This window comes from Salmo trutta, unplaced genomic scaffold (assembly GCF_901001165.1).
Source record: "Salmo trutta unplaced genomic scaffold, fSalTru1.1, whole genome shotgun sequence".
In the NCBI taxonomy this organism is placed as follows: Eukaryota; Metazoa; Chordata; class Actinopteri; order Salmoniformes; family Salmonidae; genus Salmo; species Salmo trutta.
This window is the reverse complement of record NW_021823104.1, coordinates 289,401-304,427: the sequence shown is the minus strand read 5'-3', so window position 1 is coordinate 304,427 and position 15,027 is coordinate 289,401. Positions and strand designations below refer to the sequence as shown.

At 45.6% G+C, this 15,027-nt stretch overlaps 1 protein-coding gene across 1 annotated transcript in view; it reads left to right on the top strand.

The window, feature by feature from the left end:
* LOC115188867 (caspase recruitment domain-containing protein 11-like) overlaps nucleotides 1–15,027 on the top strand; it is an 85,643-nt gene that overhangs the window by 1,129 nt on the left and 69,487 nt on the right.

Below are 15,027 nucleotides of genomic sequence, written 5' to 3'. Positions count from 1 at the left end.
CTGGCGTTGCTCTACCAACTGAACCACAGGGAAGGCCAGTATGTATAACACACCATGCTGGCGTTGCTCTACCAACTGAACCACAGGGAAGGCCAGTATATATAACACACCATGCTGGCGTTGCTCTACCAACTGAGCCACAGGGAAGGCCAGTATATATAACACACCATGCTGGCGTTGCTCTACCAACTGAACCACAGGGAAGGCCAGTATATATAACACACCATGCTGGCGTTGCTCTACCAACTGAAGGCCCATTCAGATTTTCTACATGTTCAGTGAAAGTTCCAAAGTGATACTAATGCTGAGTCAGTATAGTACAGTACTGTAAGTACATAGTACATAGTCAGTACAGTACAGTACTGTAAGTATATAGTACATACAGTCAGTATAGTACAGTGTAGTACTGTACAGTAAGTATATAGTATATACAGTCAGTATAGTACAGTGTAGAACTGTACAGTAAGTATATAGTACATAGTCAGTACAGTATAGTATAGTACAGTACAGTAAGTATATAGTACATACAGTCAGTATAGTACAGTGTAGTACTGTACAATAAGTATATAGTACATGCAGTCAGTACAGTATAGTATAGTACAGTACAGTAAGTATATAGTACATACAGTCAGTATAGTACAGTGTAGTACTGTACAGTAAGTATATAGTACATGCAGTCAGTACAGTATAGTATAGTACATACAGTCAGTATATAGTATATACAGTCAGTATATTGTAGTATAGTATATAGTTAGTATATACAGCCAGTATAGTACAGTAAGCACATAGTATATACAGTCAGTATAGTACAGTACAATATAGTACAGTAAGTATATAGTATGTACAGTCAGTATAGGACAGTACGATATAGTACAGTAAGTATATAGTATATACAGTCAGAATAGTATAGTACAGTATAGTACAGTAAGTATACAGTGTATACAGTCAGTATAGTATAGTATAGTACAGTAAGTATATAGTATATACAGTCAGTCAGTATAGTACAGTATAGTACAGTAAGTATATAGTATATACAGTCAGTATAGTACAGTATAGTATAGTACAGTAAGTATACAGTGTATACAGTCAGTATAGTACAGTAAGTATATAGTGTATACAGTCAGTATAGTACAGTATACTATAGTACAGTAAGCACATAGTATATACAGTCAGTATAGTACAGTATAGTACAGTAAGTATATAGTGTATACAGTCAGTCAGTATAGTATATTATAGTACAGTAAGTACATAGTGTATACAGTCAGTATAGTACAGTATAGACAGTATAGTACAGTAAGTATATAGTGTATACAGTCAGTATAGTACAGTATAGTATAGTACAGTAAGTATATAGTGTATACAGTCAGTATAGTACAGTATCGTAGCCCTACATTCTGGCACAGAGACTCATTCGGGACTACTCCTTAGATGGGGGCTGGTTCTCCTTAGGGATGTGTTTTGTCTCCTTAGATGGGGGCTGGTTCTGTGGCTGTTGGACTTCCTGAGCCAACGGTCACAGCGAGTCAGAATAGGTCCCCACGTGTCAGACATATGCACCACTAACACAGGCTCTCCTCAGGGATGTGTTTTGTCCCCACTCCACCACCAACACAGGCTCTCCTCAGGGATGTGTTTTGTCTCCACTTCACCACCAACACAGTCTCTCCACAGGGATGTGTTTTGTCTCCACTCCACCACCAACACAGGCTCTCCTCAGGGATGTGTTTTGTCCCCACTCCACCACCAACACAGGCTCTCCTCAGGGATGTGTTTTGTCCCCACTCCACCACCAACACAGGCTCTCCTCAGGGATGTGTTTTGTCCCCACTCCAACACAGGCTCTCCTCAGGGATGTGTTTTGTCTCCACTCCACCACAGGCTCTCCTCAGGGATGTGTTTTGTCTCCACTCCACCACCAACACAGGCTCTCCTCAGGGATGTGTTTTGTCCACACTCCAACACCAACACAGGCTCTCCTCAGGGATGTGTTTTGTCCCCACTCCACCACCAACACAGCCTCTCCTCAGGGATGTGAATTTGTCCCCACTCCAACACAGTCTCTCCACAGGGATGTGTTTTGTCTCCACTCCACCACCAACACAGGCTCTCCTCAGGGATGTGTTTGTCCCCACTCCACCACCAACACAGGCTCTCCTCAGGGATGTGTTTTGTCCCCACTCCACCACCACCACAGGCTCTCCTCGGGGATGTGTTTTGTCTCCACTCCACCACCAACACAGGCTCTCCTCAGGGATGTGTTTTGTCCCCACTCCACCACCAACACAGGCTCTCCTCAGGGATGTGTTTTGTCTCCACTTCACCACCAACACAGCCTCTCCACAGGGATGTGTTTTGTCTCCACTCCACCACCAACACAGGCTCTCCTCAGGGATGTGTTTTGTCCCCACTCCACCACCAACACAGGCTCTCCTCAGGGATGTGTTTTGTCCCCACTCCACCACCAACACAGGCTCTCCTCAGGGATGTGTTTTGTCCCCACTCCACCACCACCACAGGCTCTCCTCGGGGATGTGTTTTGTCTCCACTCCACCACCAACACAGGCTCTCCTCAGGGATGTGTTTTGTCCCCACTCCACCACCAACACAGGCTCTCCTCAGGGATGTGTTTTGTCTCCACTTCACCACCAACACAGCCTCTCCACAGGGATGTGTTTTGTCTCCACTCCACCACCAACACAGGCTCTCCTCAGGGATGTGTTTTGTCCCCACTCCACCACCAACACAGGCTCTCCTCAGGGATGTGTTTTGTCCCCACTCCACCACCAACACAGGCTCTCCTCAGGGATGTGTTTTGTCCCCACTCCAACACAGGCTCTCCTCAGGGATGTGTTTTGTCTCCACTCCACCACAGGCTCTCCTCAGGGATGTGTTTTGTCTCCACTCCACCACCAACACAGGCTCTCCTCAGGGATGTGTTTTGTCCACACTCCAACACCAACACAGGCTCTCCTCAGGGATGTGTTTTGTCTCCACTCCACCACCAACACAGGCTCTCCTCAGGGATGTGTTTTGTCTCCACTCCACCACCAACACAGTCTCTCCTCAGGGATGTGTTTTGTCCCCACTCCACCACCAACACAGCCTCTCCTCAGGGATGTGTTTTGTCTCCACTCCACCACCACCACAGGCTCTCCTCAGGGATGTGTTTTGTCCCCACTCCACCACCAACACAGGCTCTCCTCAGGGATGTGTTTTGTCTCCACTCCACCACCCCACAGGCTCTCCTCAGGGATGTGTTTTGTCTCCACTCCACCACCAACACAGCCTCTCCTCAGGGATGTGTTTTGTCCCCACTCCAACACAGGCTCTCCTCAGGGATGTGTTTTGTCTCCACTCCACCACCAACACAGCCTCTCCTCAGGGATGTGTTTTGTCTCCACTCCACCACCAACTCTCTCTGTCTCTCTTGTTTCTCTCCAGGTTTAACCCAGATATCATATGCCACACACACACACACACACACACACACACACACACACACACACACACACACACACACACACACACACACACACACACACACACACACACACACACACACACACACACAGCGACTGTTTCCGGTCTCAGACCTGTAACATCTGAATACATTCAACAAGCCTCATTCAGAATATATATACAGGTTCTGAATCCGCTCGGACTCTGAGTTCTGTCCCTGTTGTCATGTTATCAAGAGATTCGTAAAGTTTTGTACATTTGTAGAAACATTCGCAAGTAAAAATGTGATTTGAGCAGCTCTGTGGGCCGGAACTTTAACTCCTGACCAATCATTTCGCTCTACCAAAACCACAGCTATTGGCTGAATTGTACATCCATCACGTCTCAGGAAGTAGCTGAGGTCAATAAAACCAAAACCATCTCCTGGGAGGAAATCAACCCTTTTATTTGTGGACATAGATTGTTTTTGTGAAAAGGCACGACATTAGTTGCTTATCAAGTGAAATGCAGAAAGTATTCAGACCCCCTTTTAGCCACATGTTGTTACCTTACAGCCTTATTCTAAAATGGATTAAATCAATACAACATGTACCTTACAGCCTTATTCTAAAATGGATTAAATCAATACAACATGTACCTTACAGCCTTATTCTAAAATGGATTAAATCAATACAACATGTTGTTACCTTACAGCCTTATTCTAAAATGGATTAAATCAATACAACATGTTTACAGCCTTATTCTAAAATGGATTAAATCAATACAACATGTACCTTACAGCCTTATTCTAAAATGGATTAAATCAATACAACATGTACCTTACAGCCTTATTCTAAAATGGATTAAATCAATACAACATGTACCTTACAGCCTTATTCTAAAATGGATTAAATCAATACAACATGTACCTTACAGCCTTATTCTAAAATGGATTAAATCAATACAACATGTACCTTACAGCCTTATTCTAAAATGGATTAAATCAATACAACATGTACCTTACAGCCTTATTCTAAAATGGATTAAATCAATACAACATGTACCTTACAGCCTTATTCTAAAATGGATTAAATCAATACAACATGTTGGTACCTTACAGCCTTATTCTAAAATGGATTAAATCAATACAACATGTACCTTACAGCCTTATTCTAAAATGGATTAAATCAATACAACATGTTGGTACCTTACAGCCTTATTCTAAAATGGATTAAATCAATACAACATGTACCTTACAGCCTTATTCTAAAATGGATTAAATCAATACAACATGTACCTTACAGCCTTATTCTAAAATGGATTAAATCAATACAACATGTTGGTACCTTACAGCCTTATTCTAAAATGGATTAAATCAATACAACATGTTTACAGCCTTATTCTAAAATGGATTAAATCAGTACAACATGTTGTTACAGCCTTATTCTAAAATGGATTAAATCAATACAACATGTACCTTACAGCCTTATTCTAAAATGGATTAAATCAATACAACATGTACCTTACAGCCTTATTCTAAAATGGATTAAATCAATACAACATGTACCTTACAGCCTTATTCTAAAATGGATTAAATCAATACAACATGTACCTTACAGCCTTATTCTAAAATGGATTAAATCAATACAACATGTACCTTACAGCCTTATTCTAAAATGGATTAAATCAATACAACATGTTGGTACCTTACAGCCTTATTCTAAAATGGATTAAATCAATACAACATGTACCTTACAGCCTTATTCTAAAATGGATTAAATCAATACAACATGTACCTTACAGCCTTATTCTAAAATGGATTAAATCACTACAACATGTTTACAGCCTTATTCTAAAATGGATTAAATCAATACAAACATGTACCTTACAGCCTTATTCTAAATGGATTAAAATCAATACAACATGTACCTTACAGCCTTATTCTAAAATGGATTAAATCACTACAAATGTCATCAATCTACACACAATACCCCATAATGACATCACAATACCCCATGATGACATCACAATACCCCATAATGACATCACAATACCCCATGATGACATCACAATACCCCATGAAGACATCACAATACCCCAATAATGACATCACAATACCCCATAATGGAGAAGTGAAACCAGGTTTTTAGACATTTTTGCAAATGTATTAAAAATAAAAACAGAAATACCTTATTTACATAAGTATTCAGACCCTGGATCATCTGTGAGATGTTTCTAGAAGTTGGTTGGAGTCCACCTGTGGTAAATTCAACTGATTTGGAAGGCACACGCCTGTCTATATAAGTTCCCACAGTTGACAGTGCTTTGGGCACACAATGCAAATAGTCCGGGGTACCTGTTCAGGAGTCTTATGGCTTGGGGGTGAAAACTTTTTGAGAAGCCTTTTTGTCCTAGACTTGGCACTCCGGTACCGCTTGCCATGTGGTAGTAGAGAGAACAGTCTATGACTGGGGTGGCTGGGGTCCTTGACAATTTTTAGGGCCTTCCTCTGACACCGCCTGGTGTAGAGGTCCTGGATGGCAGGCAGCTTAGTAGTCCCTCTGTAGTGCCTTACGGTCAGATGCTGAGCAGTTGCCATACCAGGCAGTGATGCAACCAGTCAGGATGCTCTCGATGTTGCACACCAAGGAACTTGAAGCTCTCACCCTGCTCCACTACAGCCCCGTCGATGAGAATGGGGGCGTGCTCGGTCCTCCTTTTCCTGTAGTCCACAATCATCTCCTTAGTCTTGGTTACGTTGAGGGAGAGGTTGTTATTCTGGCACCACATGGCCAGGTCTCTGACCTCCTCCCTATAGGCTGTCTTGTCGTTGTCAGTGGTCAGGCCTACCACTGTTGTGTCGTCTGCAAACTTAATGATGGTGTTGGAGTTGTGCCTGGCCGTGCAGTCATGAGTGAACAGGGAGTACAGGAGGGGACTGAGCACGCACCCCTGAGGGGCTCCAGTGTTGAGGATCAGCGTGGCAGATGTGTTGTTACCTACCCTCACCATCTGGGGGCTGCCTGTCAGGAAGTCCAGGATCCAGTTGCAGAGGGATGTGTTTAGTCCCAGAGTCATTAGCTTATTGATGAGCTTTGAGGGCACTATGGTGTTGAACACTGAGCTGTAGTCAATGAATAGCATTCTCACACAGGTGTTCCTTTTGTCCAGGTGTGAAAGGGCAGTGTGGAGTGCAATAGAGACTGCATCATATGTGGATCTGTTGGGGCGGTATGCAAATTGGAGTGGGTCTAGGGTTTCTGGCTTTGTTGAATATTTTCTTTCTTGTTGAACCGACCGTGGGACAGACTAAGTTTGTTCCCACACTCAGGACTTTGACTCTATGTAGGTTACAAATACTTTTTTAAAAATCAGGAATCAAAGTAAGACCCAAGTGCAGACTGTGTGAAGTAACAATGTTTATTGTAACCACCGGGGCAGGCAAACGACAGGTTATGGCAGGCCGGGGTCGATAATCCAGAGTAGAGGCCAAGGTACAGGACGGCAGACAGCAGGTCAGGCCGGGGTCGATAATCCAGAGTAGAGGCCAAGGTACAGGACGGCAGACAGCAGGTCAGGCCGGGGTCGATAATCCAGAGTAGAGGTCAGGGTACAGGACGGCAGACAGCAGGTCAGGCCGGGGTCGATAATCCAGAGTAGAGGCCAGGGTACAGGACGGCAGACAGCAGGTCAGGCCGGGGTCGATAATCCAGAGTAGAGGCCAAGGTACAGGACGGCAGACAGCAGGTCAGGCCGGGGTCGATAATCCAGAGTAGAGGCCAAGGTACAGGACGGCAGACAGCAGGTCAGGCCGGGGTCGATAATCCAGAGTAGAGGTCAAGGTACAGGACGGCAGACAGACTCAGGGTCAGGTCAGGCCGGGGTCGATAATCCAGAGTAGAAGTCAAGGTACAGGATGGCAGACTCAGGGTCAGGTCAGGCCGGGGTCGATAATCCAGAGTAGAGGTCAGGGTACAGGATGGCAGACAGCAGGTCAGGCCGGGGTCGATAATCCAGAGTAGAGGTCAAGGTACAGGACGGCAGACAGACTCAGGGTCAGAGACAAGCAGTGGTCAGGTGGGAGGGTACAGGTATAAGTCCCATTCTGTTAAAGGTCCCCAAAGCACACACCTCCCTTGGTCTTTTCAGTTCGCTGCAGCCAGCGACCGGAACGAGCTGCAACAAACACTCAAACTGGACAGTTTTATCTCCATCTCTTCATCAATCATGGACACTCTTACTGACAGTTGTGGCTGCTTTGTGTGATGTATTGTTGTCTCTACCTTCTTGTGCTGTTGTCTGTGCCCAATAATGTTTGTACCCTGTTTTGTTCTGCTACCATGTTGTGTTGCTACCATGTTGTTGTTATGTTGTGTTTCTACCATGTTGTGTTGCTGCCATGCTGTGTTGCTACCATGTTGTGTTTCTACCATGCTGTGTTGTCATGTTGTGTTTCTACCATGCTGTGGTGCTACCATGCTGTGTTTCTACCATGCTGTGTTGCTACCATGCTGTGTTGCTACCATGCTGTGTTGCTACCATGCTGTGTTGCTACCATGCTGTGTTGTCATGTTGTGTTTCTACCATGCTGTGGTGCTACCATGCTGTGTTGTCATGTTGTGTTTCTACCATGCTGTGTTTCTACCATGCTGTGGTGCTACCATGCTGTGTTGTCATGTTGTGTTTCTACCATGCTGTGGTGCTACCATGCTGTGGTGCTACCATGCTGTGTTGTCATGTTGTGTTTCTACCATGCTGTGTTTCTACCATGCTGTGTTGTCATGTTGTGTTTCTACCATGCTGTGGTGCTACCATGCTGTGTTTCTACCATGCTGTGTTTCTACCATGCTGTGGTGCTACCATGCTGTGTTGTCATGTTGTGTTTCTACCATGCTGTGGTGCTACCATGCTGTGTTTCTACCATGCTGTGGTGCTACCATGTTGTTGTCTTAGGTCTCTCTTTATGTAGTGTTGTGTTGTCTATCTTGTCGTGATGTGTATTTTTCTTACATTTATTTGTATTTTTAATCCCAGCCCCCGTCTCCGCAGGAGGCCTTTTCGGTAGGTCGTCAATGTAAATAAGAATTTGTTCTTAACTGACTTGCCTAGTTAAATATAGATTTTTTTAAATGCCAGAGCTGAGGATGATGTTAAAGCGTTTAAGTCTATCTCTCTCCCTTTCCCTCTCTCTTTCCCTCTCTCTCTCCCTCTCTCTCCCTTTTTCTCTCTCTCCCCCTCTCTCTCTCCCTCTCTCTTTCCCTCTCTCTTTCCCTATCTCTCTCTTTCCCTCTGTCTCTCCCTCTGTCTCTCCCTCTCCCTCTCTCTCTCCCTCTTTCTCCCTCTCTCTCTCCCTCTCCCTCTCTCTCTCTCTTTCCCTCTCTCTTGCTTTTCCCTTATTTCTCTCTCTCTCTCCCTCTCTCTTTCCCTCTCTCTCTCCCTCTCCCTCTCTCTCCCTCTCCCTCTCTCTCTCTTTCCCTCTCTCTCTCCCTCTCTCTCTCCCTCTGTCTCTCCCTCTCTCTCTCCCTCTCTCTCTCCCTCTCTCTCTCCCTCTCCCTCTCTCTCTTTCCCTCTCTCTCTCCATCTATGTCCCCCGACCCTGTCCACCCCCTCTCTTTCAGTAGAATAGATTCAAGGTATAATGTACAGACAAAGGTATGGTAGGATGTGGATACAGTGAGGGTTAACCTGTGCATAGAGTGATGATGAAAGAGATATTGTCTCTAGAAATATAATTTAAAGCAGGTGATGTCACTGCATGTGTTGTAGTGTGGAACTAAAGTGTTAAATAAGGCATATTGAGCAGGGCTAGAGGCTCTACAGGGAAATAAGGCAATAAATACTAACCAAAACAGCAATGGACAAGGCATATTGACGTTAGCGAGAGGCATGCGTAGCCGAGTGATCATAGGAGTCCAGTGAGTGGCTTCAGGCAGCTTGCGGTCAGGGGCTAGCAAGCTAACAGAAGGGCCTTGGAGGGACGTCGCGACGGAAGAAAGTCGTTAGCGAGAGGCATGCGTAGCCGAGTGATCATAGGAGTCCAGTGAGTGGCTTCAGGCAGCTTGCGGTCCGGGGCTAGCAAGCTAACAGAAGGGCCTTGGAGGGACGTCGCGACGGAAGAAAGTCTGTTGTGGCCCCTCGTGCTTTTACGTCGGCAGACGGATCGGTTTTCGGAACCAAGGACTTGACCCCGATAATGACATTGGATATGCGTAAACTGCAACATTTCGGGAAAATTCTCTGCATTATCTTTCACAGCAGAGCCGTTAAAGATAACAATGTACTGAGCAAATGTCAAATTGGGTTTTTACCAAATTACCGCACGACAGACCACTCATTCACCCTGCACACCCTAATTGACAAACAAACAAAAAACAAAGGCAAAGGCTTTTCATGCTTTGTTGATTTCATAACCTTTTGACTCAATTTGGCATGAGTGTCTAGAATCTAAAGTCAAATGTCTACTGTTGTTGATGATCTGGTGCTTCTGTCCCCAACCAAGGAGGGCCTGCAGCAGCACCTAGATCTTCTGCACATATTCTCTCAGACCTGGGCCGTGACAGTAAATCTCAGTAAGACAAAAATAATGGTCCAGTTGCCAGGACCACAAATACAAATTCCATCTAGACATTGTTGCTCTAGAGCACACAAAAACCTATAGGTACCTCGGCCTAAACATCAGCGCCACAGGTAACTTCCACAAAACTGTGATTGATCTGAGATACAAGGCAATAAGGGCCTTCTACGCCATCAAAAGGAACATAAAATTTGACATCCCAATTTGGATCTGGCTAAAAATACTTGAATCCGTTATAGAACCCATTGCCCTTTATGGTTGTGAAGTCTGGGGTCCACTCACCAACCAAGAATTCACAAAATGGGACCAACACCACATTGAGACTCTGCATGGAGAATTCTGCAAAAATATCCTCAGTGTGCAACGTAAAACACCAAATAATGCATGCAGAGCAGAATTAGGCCGATACCCGCTAATTATCAAAATACAGAAAAGAGACGTTAAATTCTACAAACACCTAAAAGGCAGTGATTCCCAAACCTTCCATAACAAAGCCATCATCTACAGAGAGATGAACCTGGAGAAGAGTCCCCTAAGCAAGCTGGTCCTGGGGCTCTGTTCACAAACACAAACAGACCCCACAGAGCCCCAGGACAACAACACAAACAGACCCCACAGAGCCCCAGGACAGCAACACAAACAGACCCCACAGAGCCCCAGGACAGCAACACAAACAGACCCCACAGAGCCCCAGGACAGAAACACAAACAGACCCCACAGAGCCCCAGGACAGCAACACAAACAGACCCCACAGAGCCCCAGGACAGCAACACAAACAGACCCCACAGAGCCCCAGGACAGCAACATAAACAGACCCCACAGAGCCCCAGGACAGCAACATAAACAGACCCCACAGAGCCCCAGGACAGCAACACAACTAGACCCCACAGGGCCCCAGGACAGCAACACAAACAGACCCCACAGAGCCCCAGAACAGCAACACAAACAGACCCCACAGAGCCCCTAGACAGCAACACAATTAGGCCCAACCAAATCATGAGAAAACACATTGGAAAGAATTTAGCAAAAAAACTGAGCAAACTGGAATGCTATTTGGCCCTAAATAGAGAGTTCACAGTGACAAAAAACCCAACATTAAGGAATGGAGAGAGAGCCTTGCTATTGAGAAAGTCCACCGAATACCTGAACACTGTGGTAGAAAACTTGACCCAACATTAAGGAGAGGGAGAGAAAGAGACTTGCTATTGAGAAAGGCTACCAAATACCTGACCACTGCGGTAGAAAACCTGACCCAACATTAAGGAGAGGGAGAGAGAGAGCCTTGCTATTGAGAAAGGCCGCCGAAGGCAGACCTGGCTCCCAAGAGAAGACAGGCTATGTGCAATACTGCCCACAAAATGAGGTGGAAACTGAGCTGCATTTTCTAACCTCCTGCCAAATGTATGACCATTTTAGAGACAGAAATTTGCCTCAATTTACACAGATCCACAAAAAATGTAAAAACAAATCCAATTTTGATATCTACTGGGTGAAATACCACAGTGTTTAATCACAGCAGCAAGATTTGTTACATGTTGCCACAAGAAAAGGTCAACCAGTGAAGAACAAACACCATTGTAAATACAACCTATATTTATGTTTATTTATTTTCCCTTTTGTACTTAAAGTATTTGCACATCATTACAACACTGTATATAGACATGATATATAGTCTGTACATTTTTTATTGTTTATTTCACTTTTGTTTATTATCTATTTCACTTGCTTTGGCGATGTAAAACACATGTTTCCTAGGCCAATAAAGCCCTTTACATTGAACTGAGTCTTGACATCTGCAGTAGAAGGAGGAAGTGGGAAGTGACTTTCTGAGTCATACACTCCAAATTAAGAGAAGAGGAAACGCCTGTGGGTAACCGTGTGTGTGTGTGTGTGTGTGTGTGTGTGTGTGTGTGTGTGTGTGTGTGTGTGTGTGTGTGTGTGTGTGTGTGTGTGTGTGTGTGTGTGTGGTAGGTGACAGTTCGTAGTTTAAATCTCCTCCTCAGTGTGTGTGTGTGTGTGTGTGTGTGTGTGTGTGTGTGTGTGTGTGTGTGTGTGTGTGTGTGCAGAAACAACTGTTCTTTCCGTCTCCTTTCCTTCCTGACACACACACACACACACACACACACACACACACACACACACACACACACACACACACACACACACACATACATTTGCATAGAGCTGTTATCTGGTGTGTGTGTGTTAGATAGGGCTGATTTGCCTGGCTGAAGACACAAAGCAGGATTATTAAGCCACTAGGGTTAGAGTTAGGGGTAGAGCAGGGCCCACCAGACACAGTATGTAGAGAGAGAGGTAGAGAGAGGTAGAGAGAGGTAGAGAGAGGTAGAGAGAGAGAGAGAGAGAGTTAGAGAGAGGTAGAGAGAGGTAGAGAGAGGTAGAGAGAGGTAGAGAGAGGTAGAGAGAGGTAGAGAGAGAGAGAGTTAGAGAGAGTTAGAGAGAGGTAGAGAGAGGTAGAGAGAGAGGGAGGTAGAGAGAGAGGGAGGTAGAGAGAGGTAGAGAGAGAGTTAGGGGTAGAGCAGGGCCCACCAGACACAGTATGTAGAGAGAGAGTTAGAGAGAGGTAGAGAGAGGTAGAGAGGTAGAGAGAGGTAGAGAGAGAGGTAGAGAGAGAGGGAGGTAGAGAGAGAGGTAGAGAGAGGTAGAGAGAGAGTTAGGGGTAGAGCAGGGCCCACCAGACACAGTATGGAGAGAGAGAGGTAGAGAGAGAGAGAGAGAGAGAGGTAGAGAGAGAGAAAGGTAGAGAGAGAGAAAGGTAGAGAGAGAGTTAGGGGTAGAGCAGGGCCCACCAGACACAGTATGGAGAGAGTGAGGGAGAGAGAGAGAGAGAGAGGCAGAGAGGTAGAGAGAGGTAGAGAGAGAGGTAGAGAGGCAGAGAGGTAGAGTGAGAGGTAGGGGTAAAGCAGGGCCCACCAGACACAGTATGGAGAGAGGGAGGTAGAGAGAGAGGTAGAGAGAGGGAGGTAGAGAGAGGTAGAGGTAGAGAGAGAGAGAGAGAGAGAGAGAGAGAGAGAGAGAGAGAGAGAGAGAGAGAGAGAGAGAGATGAGGACGAGAGACAGACAGGGAGAGACATGAGGAAGAGAGACAGACAGAAGGAGAGATGAGGAAGAGAGACAGACAGAAGGAGAGATGAGGAAGAGAGACAGACAGGGAGAGATGAGGGAGAGACAGACAGAGGGAGAGATGAGGAAGAGAGACAGACAGAAGGAGAGATGAGGAAGAGAGACAGACAGAGGGAGAGATGAGGAAGAGAGACAGACAGAAGGAGAGATGAGGAAGAGAGACAGACAGAGGGAGAGACATGTATACGAGAGACAGACAGAAGGAGAGATGAGGAAGAGAGACAGCCAGGGAGAGATGAGGAAGAGAGACAGACACAAGGATAAAAGGTCATCCAGCCTTTCAGTTCCTCCACCCACACATGCTATGACATCTTCTGGTTTCAATTATGTTTCTAGAGACAATATCTCTCTCATCGTCACTCAATGCCTAGGTTTACCTCCACTGTATTCACATCCTGCCGTACCATTGTCTGTACATTATACCTCGAAGCTATTTTATCGCCCCCAGAAACCTGCTCCTTTTACTATCTATTCCCAAAGACTGGAAAGCAGCTGCGGTCATCCCCCTCTTCAAAGGAGGGGACACTCTTGACCCAAACTGCTACAGACCTATATCTATCCTACCCTGCCTTTCTAAGGTCTTCGAAAGCCAAGTTAACAAACAGACTACCGACCATTTCGAATCCCACCGTACCTTCTCCGCTATGCAATCTGGTTTCAGAGCTGGTCATGGGTGCACCTCAGCCACGCTCAAGGTCCTAAACGATATCGTAACCGCCATCGATAAGAAACAATACTGTGCTGCTGTATTCATTGACCTGGCCAAAGCTTTCGACTGTCAATCACCACATCCTCATCGGCAGATTCAACAGCCTTGGTTTCTCAAATGACTGCCTCGCCTGGTTCACCAACTACTTCTCTGATAGAGTTCAGTGTGTCAAATCGGAGGGCCTGTTGTCCGGACCTCTGGCAGTCTCTATGGGGGTGCCACAGGGTTCAATTCTTGGGCCAACTCTTTTCTCTGTATACATCAACGATGTCACTCTTGCTGCTGGTGAGTCTCTGATCCACCTCTACGCAGACAACACCATTCTGTATACATCTGGCCCTTCTTTGGACACTGTGTTAACAAACCTCCAGACGAGCTTCAATGCCATACAACTCTCCTTCCGTGGCCTCCAACTGCTCTTAAATGCTAGTAAAACTAAATGCACGCTCTTCAACCGATCGCTGCCTGCACCTGCCCGCCTGTCCTGCATCACTACTCTGGACGGTTCTGACTTACAATATGTGGACAACTACAAATACCTAGGTGTCTGGTTAGACTGTAAACTCTCCTTCCAGACTCACATCAAACATCTCCAATCCAAAATTAAATGTAGAATTGGCTTCCTATTTCGCAAAATAAAGCGTCCTTCACTCATGCTGTCAAACATACCCTCGTAAAACTGACCATCCTACCGATCCTCGACTTCGGCGATGTCATTTACAAAATAGCCTCCAATACCCTACTCAACAAACTGGATGCAGTCTATCACAGTGCCATCCGTTTTGTTACCAAAGCCCCATATACTACCCACCACTGCGACCTGTATGCTCTCGTTGGCTGGCCCTCGCTTCATACTCATCGCCAAACCCACTGGCTCCAGGTCATCTACAAGACCCTGCTAGGTAAAGCCCCGCCTTATCTCAGCTCACTGGTCACCATAGCAGCACCCACCTGTAGCACGCGCTCCAGCAGGTATATCTCTCTGGTCACCCCCAAAGCCAATTCCTCCTTTGGTCGCCTTTCCTTCCAGTTCTCTGCTGCCAATGACTGGAACGAACTACAAAAATCTCTGAAACTGGAAACACTTATCTCCCTCACTAGCTTTAAGCACCAGCTGTCAGAGCAGCTCACAGATCACTGCACCTGTACATAGCCCATCTAT